This window comes from Spermophilus citellus (assembly GCF_964194105.1).
Source record: "Spermophilus citellus genome assembly, chromosome: 8".
In the NCBI taxonomy this organism is placed as follows: Eukaryota; Metazoa; Chordata; class Mammalia; order Rodentia; family Sciuridae; genus Spermophilus; species Spermophilus citellus.
The window spans coordinates 33,457,099-33,468,349 of record NC_138189.1 but is presented as its reverse complement, the minus strand read 5'-3'; positions in this window follow the sequence as shown (position 1 = coordinate 33,468,349).

The window sequence follows — 11,251 nt, the reverse complement described above, 5'->3', positions numbered from 1 at the left end:
TTCTTTTTCCTCAGGCGAAAGAAGGAGCTGTCCCATGAGAACACCTTTATCATAACGTGCGGATAAAAATGATAATCATGGCTACCAAGAGTGTCACACTCTGCCGTGGTCAAAAGTAAAGTGGATGTGCACAGACACATTTTGTACATATAGGCAAACTTCTCCTGCATAAATAAAGAAAGGGCAACTTGGAGTTGATATGATTTCAGACCAGGTTGCTAATCCTCCCTTTCATTTTCCAGAAGTTGAGATTTTTTCCTCCCATTTCATTAAGCAAGAATGTGATAGGAAAAAAAAAAAAGAAGAAGAAGAATGTGATAGAACATGGAATCAGACTCTGGTCCTTTGACTCCAAATCTCTATATGTGCTGAGTAAGGGGGTGGGGGAAAAGGGTAGGTTGTTCTCACAGATCCTCCACCTCTGACATTCTAAGTTATTTTGTGTTTTTTTTTTTTTTTGGTCACAATTTTTTATAAATACACACATACACTTTGTTCAGAAGTTAGTAAGATTGGGATTACAGTTGGAGAAAGAGTTACTAAATATGCTTGGGGGCAAAAGAAACTGAACATTTGGGTAATATTTGTTGTGAGAAAAAAGCTAGGGATGGATCATGGAGATTTGGTACTTCTTGAGAAGACAATATTTGTGGAGTCATTTTTTTTCCCCTGAAACCACAGTTAGACACACCAAGAGAAATTCTCATTCAATTTTTTTTCTTTTTTAGAATTTAATTTAGCGAGGCCCTAAGCAACTTAGCAAGACCCTGTCTCAAAATAAAAAAATAAATAAATAAAAAGGGCTGGGGATGTAGTTCATTGGTAAAGTGAAAATAAATCCAGTGGTATTTTTTGTTGAGGTATATTCAGAAGATGCAATTCTTTTTTTTTTAATTTTTTTATTGATTATTTAAAGCATTACATAGCTCATGATATATCATCTTTCATACATTTGACTCAAATTGTGTTTTGAACTCCCATTTTCACCCCAAATACAGATTGCAGAATCACATCTGTTACATATTCACATTTTTACATAATGTCATATTAGTGACTGTTGTATTCTGCTACCTTTCCTATCCCCTACTATCCCCCCTCCCCTCCCCTCCCCTCCCATCTTCCCTCTCTACCTCCCCTGCTGTTGTTCAATTCTCTCCCCTTTTTTTTTTCCCTCCCCCTTGCCCCTCATGACCTCTTATAATTTTATGTATCATTGAAGGTCTCCTACCATTTCCGTATGCTTTCCCTTCTCTCTCCCTTTCTCTCCCCCTATTCGTCTTTGTTTACTGTAGTCTTTTCCTCATGCTCTTCCTTCCTGTTCTGTTCTTAGTTGCTCTCTTTATACCAAAGCAGACATTTGGCATTTGTTTTTTAGGGCTTGGCTAGCTTCGCTTAGCATAATCTGCTCTAATGCCATCCATTTCCCTGCAAATTCTATGATTTTGTCATTTCTTAGTGCTGCATAATACTCCATTGTGTATAGATGCCACATTTTTTTTTATCCATTCATCCATTGAGGGGCATCTAGGTTGGTTCCACAGTCTAGCTATTGTGAATTGTGCCCCTATAATCATTGATGCAGCCGTATCCCTATAGTGCGCTCTTTTAAGGTCCTCAGGGAATAGTCCGAGAAGTGCGATAGCTGGGTCAAATGGTGGATCCATTCCCAGCTTTCCCAGGAATCTCCATACTGCTTTCCAAATTGGCCTCACCAATTTGCAGCCCCACCAGCAGTGTACAAGTGTACCCTTTTCCCCACATCCCCGCCAACACTTATTGTTGTTTGACTTCATAATGGCTGCCAATCTTACTGGAGTGAGATGGTATCTTAGGGTGGTTTTGATTTGCATTTCTCTGACTGCTAGAGATGGTGAGCATTTTTTCATGTACTTGTTGATTGATTGTATGTCCTCCTCTGAGAAGTGTCTGTTCAGGTCCTTGGCCCACTTGTTGATTGGGTTATTTGTTATCTTATTGTTTAATTTTTTGAGTTCTTTGTACATTCTGGATATTAGGGCTCTATCTGAGGTGTGTGGGGTAAAAATTTGTTCCCAGGATGTAGGCTCTCTATTTACCTCTTTTATTGTTTCTCTTGCTGAGAAAAAACTTTTTAGTTTAAGTAAGTCCCATTTGTTTATTCTTGTTATTAACTCTTGGGCTATGGGTGTCCTATTAAGGAATTTGGAGCCTGACCCCACAATATGTAGATCGTAGCCAACTTTTTCTTCTATCAGACGCAGTGTCTCTGATTTGATATCTACCTCCCTGATCCATTTTGAGTTAATTTTTGTGCATGGTGAGAGAAAGGGATTCAATTTCATTTTGTTGCATATGGATTTCCAATTTTCCCAGCACCATTTGTTGAAGATGCTATCCTTCCTCCATTGCATGCTTTTAGCCCCTTTATCAAATATAAGATAGCTGTAACTTTGTGGATTAGTCTCTGTGTCCTCTATTCTGTACCATTGGTCCACCTGCCTGTTTTGGTACCAGTACCATGCTGTTTTTGTTACTATTGCTTTGTAGTACAGTTTGACCTCTGGTATCGATATACCTCCAGATTCACACTTCCTGCTTAGAATTGCTTTTGCTATTCTGGGTCTTTTGTTTTTCCATATGAATTTCATGATTGCTTTGTCTATTTCTACAAGAAATGCCGTTGGGATTTTGAATGGCATCGCATTAAACCTGTAGAGAACTTTGGGTAATATCGCCATTTTGATGATGTTAGATGCAATTCTTAGGGGCACACATTTTCACTAGTGAACAAAACTATGAAACCAGTACCCAGCAGTGCCAGCTTCCCAGAAGCCTCTCTGGCAATCACTGTCTCCTACCCTGAAAGTGTACCATTAATCCTGCTTCTAACAGAGTAATTTTGCCTTTTTGTGGACTTTGTATGCACAAATTGTATGCTACATACACTTTGGGTTTGGCTTCTTTATCTCAACATTGTGTTTGTGGGATTCATCTATATTGTGTTTTTTATTTTTGCTAGATAGGATTCTATTGTATCCCACAATTTATCCATTCTACCACTGATGAGCATTTTGGTGATATCCAATTTAGGGCCATTAACAAATTATGTTGGACACATGTGTGCATTTCTAATAGATACATTCCTAGAACCAAAATTACTGGATTACAGAGAAATGCACACTTCCAGCTTTAGCAGTTACTAACAGTTTTCCATAGTGCTTTTATCTGTACATACTCCCATCAGCAATTTTTGAAAGTTCTGTTTGCTCACAACTGCATCAACATTTGTTATTCTTTTTTATTTTAATCACTGTGGTGAATTTGTAATGGCATGGCATTGTAATTTTAATTTGCATTTCCTTGATGATAAATGAAGTTGGACACCTTTTAAAAAATAAATTTTGTCTTTTTTGGATCTCCTCTTCATATTCTATTCAAGACTCTTGCCCATATTTCTTTTTAGTGTGTTGTTCATCCTTATTAAAAGCTCTTTATGTTTTTCTAAAAGCAAGATTTTCTTGGATATATGTATCACAACATCTAGATGATGGTTTTTGTTTGTTTGCAGAACTGAGAATGGAACCCAGGGCCTCATGAAAGCTAAGCTAGTGCTTTACCACCGTGCTACACCCCAACCCTCTGAAGTCTTAAAAAAAGAAGTACTTGGTGTTAAATTATTTGTTTGTTTCATTAATGGTTAATACTTTTTTCTGTTTTGTTTACGACATTTGTGAATATCACATGGTACTAGTAGAGTTTTTATATCTTCAAGACAAAAAGACTAGTGTCAGGTGTGTGAGCTCCTGCCTGTAATCCCAGCAACTCAGGAGGTGGAGGCAGGAGGATCCCAAATTCAGAGCCAGCCTTAGCAACTCAGTGATATCCTGTCTCAACAAATAAAAAATTTGATTTTTTTAAAAAAAAAGTTGGGGTGATGGACAGGGAATGTACCTTAGGTTCAATCCCTGATACCAAAACAAACAAAACAGGAAAGAAGACTGGTATCTCCATTCCCCATTTGGATGTCTGCTTAGCCATCAAAGTTGCCTGCCCCTATGCTATGAACCTGGAGGGATTTTTTGAGCACTGGGGAGAAATAAGACTAAAGAGAATTTCTATGGTATAACAACTATGGATTCTATCTTGTGGGAGACCAATCTTACACATGACTGAGTTACACTCCCCAGCTGGGTGCTGAGGCACTCAGTCGCAGAAATGTGGCAGAGCTTTCCCCACCTTCTTGGGTGTGAGGGTCGGTGTCTGGTTCATGGGTGTATCTTGCTACAGCCCCATGGGTGAAACAATGCTCACCTGTTCCTTTGTAATATAACCCCTTGCCCTGTTTAGGATAGAATCTTCCATGGAAGTGCCTTGTGTGTGTCCCCTTCTCTTACTGTGCCCTTGGATGTGGCCTACCCAGGTGTCAGTCAACCTGCTGACAGTGGACATCATTGAAGATAGATTCAAAACCCTGAAACCTGACCCCTTGCCTCATTTGAATAGCTTCTCCTCACTAAAAGGGGTCAGCATGTACTCTCACTCTCTCCTTTCTGTGGACCCTTAAGGTCAGAGGAGCCATCACAGCGACCCCAAAGAAAAAGGTATTTGTGTCTCTTGTGTGGTTATTTTGCACAGCCCAGTTAGCCCAGTTTAACTGGAGTGACCCCTAAGCCTTTTAGTCGTGAGAACAGAAACCCAGCACTATCTGATCCAACAGACTTCAAAATTGGGATCAGAGAATAAATAAGACTGAGGCCTAGAGTCTTGCTATGGAAGAAAGCACAGGGTCAGAAGTATGTATGTGTCAGAAGAATTCACTACTGCCAGTAGGGAGTCAGCTGACAGATATAAGTCTTGTAAGGGGGCTGCTTTGGGTTTGAGTTTCTCATGAGGCCTGCTGGGATAACCATGTCTCTTCACTAGAGTAAACTAAATAAGCTACAGTGACCTACACAACCACCTTATTACAGTCCAGTCCTTAAGATATTGCCTGTTTTCCTTCCTGAGCCTCCTGACCTCACCATTAAAAAAGCAGGCATGCAGAAGAGAGATGTGTGCAAAGAAAGCTGGAACACAGATCTAGTTTTCCCCAGAGGGTAGTTGAATTTTTTTTAACTAAATATGAGATTGTTTTAAATGATTAGGACTAAATTTCAATACCTAAAATGAAAATTATAGTAATTTAAGGAGGCTGATATATAGAGACACTGAAATTGTAAAAAGTGCCAACTATATAAAACAGATTATGCTTTTTTTTGAGTGGAGGCAAGTATGGGGGTTGAACACAGGGGCACTCAACCACTGAGCCACATCCCCAGCCCTATTTTACATTTTATTTAGAGACAAAGTCTCACTTGAGTTGCTTAGCGCCTTGCTGTTGCTGAGGCTGGCTTTGAACTCACCATCCTCCTACCTCAATCTCCAGAGCTGCTGGGATTATAGGTGTGCACCACCGTGCCCAGCTCGTGTTTATGCTTTTGGAGTTGAGATTTTCAGTAAAACTAGCTTCAAATTTTTGTTTTGCCTAATATACAGTAAATACTGTATAGGGAATGTTTCTTCATCTTTTTATTTTTAATTTTCAGTTTATATTATAGCACATGGGACACATGATGTATGCAAATGATGGGAGGAATAAAAATTCTAAGAACTACATAACTGCATTCTCCTTCACTGAGAAGGACAAGGGATTCAGTTTACTTTTGTGACATCAATCCAACTTTAAGTAGAAAGACAGCTTTCAAGGCACTTCCACTTATTTTTTTTTAATATTTATTTTTTAGATGTAGAGGGACACAACACAATGCCTTTATTTTTTTTATGTGGTGCTGAGGATCGAACCCGGGTCCCATGCTAGGTGAGCACTCTACCGCTGAGCCACAATCCCAGCCCCTCCACTTCTTTTTCTGATCAACTCTTCTTCCCTCTCAGTAAACAAAACTTTCTAAGAGAAATAAGTCTATCCCCTTAAATGTTACAACTACTGACCTACATTTATGAAAGACTCTCAGCCTCTAGATCCTTTCTTTTTCTTTTAGGAATCTACATATGTAGTCTGTCCCAGCATTCCATTCAGTTTCCTTCATCTACCATCTCCTTCCATTTCTCCACAGGTATCCTTACAACCCTCACACTTCTGCCCCTTGGCCTTTCCAGTCTCCGTGCCCAAGCTCAAGGCTCCACATCCCCCATGCCCAAACACAAGTTGCTTCTGCAGCAGTGATTCTCAACCAGGGGCAGCTTCTGGAAATGTCTGGAGATCTTTTTTACTATCATAGCTGGATGCTACTGGCATCTAATGGGTAGAGCCCAGAGATACTGCTAAACAACCTACAATGCATAGGGCAGCCTCTCACAACAAAGAATTATATCCCCCCAAATGTCAAAGAGTACCACTACTGAGAAACCATAACAGTTTGGCACTATATAAAAGCAATGATCATCAGCTTCCACCTAGTGTGTTTGTATGTGTGTTTATTTTTAGATTTCTGAATCTTCATGTATATATAGTAATACAGATTTTCCCACCCACCACCTCTCTCCATGTCTAAAGCCACTTCACATTATCAGCATCACTATTGGGAATCAAGGAGAAAGGAATAGGGAACAGTATTCTTCATAATTTTGCATCAAATATTTATCTATCCTAGAAGAGATATGAAGGTAAAAAGATAAACAGGGCTAGATTCTTAAGTCTATTCTATTCTTACACTCTTCCTTCATCTTCAAGGAAATTCCATCTTCCAGATATTTCAACAGCATGGACACACATCAGTACAGCTTCTAGGTTCACATTAATTTTACTACATTTTTATCCCAATACTTCCAACATTTCTTATCTTTAGGTAGCTTGCTGAAAATACTTTTATCTGACATCAATCCAAATATAAAGAGATTTCTGTGAAATTTTGCACCATTTGCTCTAAAAATATCTAGATCTTTACCTTTTTTGGTCTTCTTTTCAAAAAAGTTGAATTGAATATAGCTCGCTTGGTAGAGTGCTTGCCTTGAATGCACAAGGCCCTGGGTTCAATTCCCAGCACGACAAAAAAAAAAATTGAATTGAGTCAATTCTGGTATTAATTTTATCTATGTCATGTCTACCTTTGGATACAAGCAACTATATAGAAATTTGAATGGGAAGAAAATCTTGGCCCTTCCTTGTTTTCTGATTAGGAAGAAGACAAGCTTGGAAAAGGGAAGTCAAAGCATGGTTTGTAACAGGCAGAAAATATGCCCTTAAAAGTTGAGGCCTCGACTGTGCCAGTAAAATGGAAAACAAGCTTTGGCTTGGTTACAATAAGGAAAGAATTATTGGAAGTATTCACATTCTTCTGCACAGCAGAAGTGAACTAAAAAGTCCTGAGGCTTTATAAAGAGTTAAGATAAATGTAAGAACTTAAGAAGTAGAAAATAGAAAATAAAAGCAAATAATAGAAGCAAAATGCCTTTTAAAAAGCCAAATTTCTATAAAGTATCAAAAGAATAATTACTAAACCCACATCTGTGACAAAGGAATTGCAATCAGAGGCTAGAGTGCAAAAAAGAACCATTTATTAACTTGCACTATAGCATCTGCTACATGTTATTTCAGCAATTGAATTGTATAATAATGACATTGGATTCTAAACTTGAATATCTAATAATTTAAGAGTAACTCCCAATCCCTACTTGAAAAAGAAAAACAAAAGAAGATGGTTACAGAAAAAAAATGATAAACTAGTATCAATTCTATTCATAGAATTCAATCTAGCATTTGACCTCATCAAAGCATGGTTTGTAACAAGCAGAAAATATGCCCTTAAAAGTTGAGCAATCTGATATTTTACATGCTTTAACACATTTTCTGACAATGGGCTCACAACCTGATTCCCTTTCATGAATAAAAGATGCAATTTTTTGTTCATCCCACCCTAGCCAAGGCCTACCAGTCACAATGGAAACTATACTCTAGGCAGTAGGCTTGGTCTTATTACTAAGAGGCCAAATGAATATATGAAACTACTTGTAGAGAATAAAAGCAAGGTCAAGAATAAAGAAAATAAAGGGGCTAGGTATATAGCTCCAATGGTTGAGTGCTTGCCTAGCATATGTGAGGCCCTGCCTGAGTTTAATCCCCAGTACCGCCAAAACTGCCAAATAAAAAATGAAAAAACAAAATTGAAAGAAGGAATTGGGCACAGTAAGTTATAGTTGCTTAGTAGGATCAGGGAGGCTGAGACAGGAAGATCACTTGAGCCCAGAAGTTGGAGGCCACCCTGGCAACATCAGGAGACACTGTCTTTTTTTTTTTTTTTAAAGATATTTTTTAACTGTTGTTGCTGTTGGAAACAAAATCTGAATTATGTTTAGTCCTTGAGCTGCAAGTTTTATTTTTAATGACAGAACTTGGTGCTATGGAGGGCATTTATCTGATTTCATGCCTACTGGTATATTTTGAACATAACTTTCAATATCTGGGAAATTTCCTATCTTCCTCCTCAAGGTAGAAAGCTGGATCTTGCTTTCTGGGCTCCTTTGCAGCTAGGGCCCATGCATTGTGACAGAGGCTCCAACTAACTATCAGAACATCTTTTGAGAGGTTTCAATTTGAAAGTAATAAAAAAAAGCAAGGCATCTCATGGAGTATACTCTGGTGAAGGGTTATGAAATAAATTATACCCAGGTCTCAGGGATGGTAAGGATAGAAGACTAGGGGAGTGCCCCAACAGCAATGACTGTTCCCAATGGAAACTGTATCATTCTCAGTTATACAGTTTCCAATCCTGATTCTACACTCTTTCCAACTTTTAACCACCAATATCTTTCTAAGAATTCCTCTTATTTAACTGACAGGGAGGGTTTCAAACATTGAGCTTGTATTTAGTGCCTACTGTGTTCTAGCAAGTGGTTTTTACAATGAGGAAAACAAAATGATTCTTATTCTAATGAAGCTTAAGCTTAAATTCTGGTGAGGAAGACATGATTAAAAAAATGTGTATGATAATTGTTATCTGTAAGTGCTGTAAGACTATGACAAGTACTAGAGAAAAAAATAAAACAAGAAGAAAGACTACTGTAGAGGTAAGAACAATATATTTAGATAGATCAGTCCAGAAAAGTCTCACCAGGTGACATTTGAATAAAGATCTGAAGCAAGTAAAGGAATGAGTGAAATGGATATCAACTACAACATTCTAGACTGGAGCAATTGTATGCTCAAAGCAGGAGTCTACTTGGCTTATTCAGAGGAGAGCAAGAAACCAGTGTGGCTAGAATGAACCGAATGAGGGGGAAAATAAGAGATGATCAAGAGGTGCTTGGAGATCTGGGGATGGAATTCAGTGTTAAAGTGCTTTCCTAGCATGTGTATGACCCTGGATTTGAATCCTGGGGGCACATATGCACTGCAAGGACTCTGAGAGTAGAAGCCACTTGAAGTTGTTGTTGTTTTCCTTCAGGAGACAGATTCTGATGTGTGATTTCACAGAATGACTGTGGTTGCTACAACAAAAATAAAAACTAGGAAGAAGGGAGACAAAAGCAGAAGAAAGGGTAAAATAAGGAAGCTGTTGCAATAATCTAGGTGAGAAATGAAGATAGTTTACTCCATGGTGAGAACTGAAGCAGGCAAAAATGGTCTAATACTGAATATATTTTGAAGGTATAACTGACACAATTTGTAAACAGATTGATTTTGAGACATTCTGATGACTTAATGCTTCTGACAACTGGATTAGCATACGTGTTCTCCCTCAGTAATGACAGAAACCCTCTTAAAAGCTCACATTATCTGATGCATGTAATAAAATATATTATCACTGTGTTGAAATCATTTAAAAAATATTTTCAGTGCCTACTATGTGCAAGTCACAGTAATGTGGCAACACCAAACATTTTAAATAGCAAGTTTAAAAAGCACTTTAATATTCATTATTTAACTCACAACAACCCTGAGGTTAAGTATAGCTTTTTATAGAAAAGGAGACTGAGAGCCACAGAAGTAGGTAACTTGCCTCAATTCACCTACTAGTAGTAGTGAGTACAAGAGCCAGGTTTGAACACCACTGGATCCTTTAACTCACAGATCAAAGGACCATTTATTACAGATACACTCAGAAGTGGCATTCCATTATCTCCTAAATTTCTCTTTTTTTCTAGTTATATTTTCTACACATGTCTACATATGAACACTAAAGCTCACACTATAAACTGAATTATGGGCACACCCCAAAAGTATATGTTGAAACCCTAACGAATATGACTGTATACAAGATGGAGTCTTTAGGAGGTAATTAAGGTTAAGTCAGATTATAATGGTATCTTAAACGGACTGGTGGCCTTAGAAGAAAACAATCTCTCTCTCCATGCATAGTCATTAAAAAAAAAAAAGGCCACATGAGCGTATAATGAGATGGTAGCTGCCTGCAAACTAAGAGGCCTCAAAATGAAACATCTCTCACCACCACCCTGATCTTGTACTTCCCAGGTTCCAGACTGAGGGAGAATGAATTTCTGTTGTTCAAGTCACCCAGGCTGTTAGACTTTGTTATGGCACCACAAAATGGAAGAGAAAGGTAGTTTAATCTATAGTGAAACAGTCTTAATTTGGCCAATTAAATACACACACAAAATCCCAAAAATGTTTAAAAATTTCATTTTCAGGTCATATCATTCAAACCACACAGTGTCCACCAGCCAGTGACATTAAATCACTTTTTAATCTATTCAACTTGTTCTAAGTGTTATTTAGAGCAATGAATGGAACTTAGCTCTAGGCTCTGTGGAACAACAAGTGGTGGTTATACCATGCTCACCAGAGAATCACTGATGGTTTCTTTCATATGAGATGTGCCACAAAAATAAAATCCATGCCAGATTTCAAACACTGTACTAAAAAAAATAAATTCATTAATAACTTATATACTGTTGAAATAATATTTTGGATATGTTGAATTAAATACCTCACAAAAATAATTTCATCTGTTTCTTTGTACTATGTTTTGGCTTCTTGTTTTGTCAAAAGGAATTGAACTCAGGTCCTTATGCATGCTAGGCACATGCTTTATTACTGATTTACATCTTGAGTCCCTTTTTTACTGTTTTTAATCTGGCTACTAGAAAATTTTAAATCTCATAGGTGGTTGTCATTTGTGCCTTGCATTTTATTCCCACTGGACAGTGCTGCTATACAGTCTCTTGGTCCTTTTAATATACTCTTTCCTTAAAATGTCAGCCCAACTCCCCTTGGATCTTGCCTCCAAAGGATATTTTCTACCTTTTTGTGCTCTAT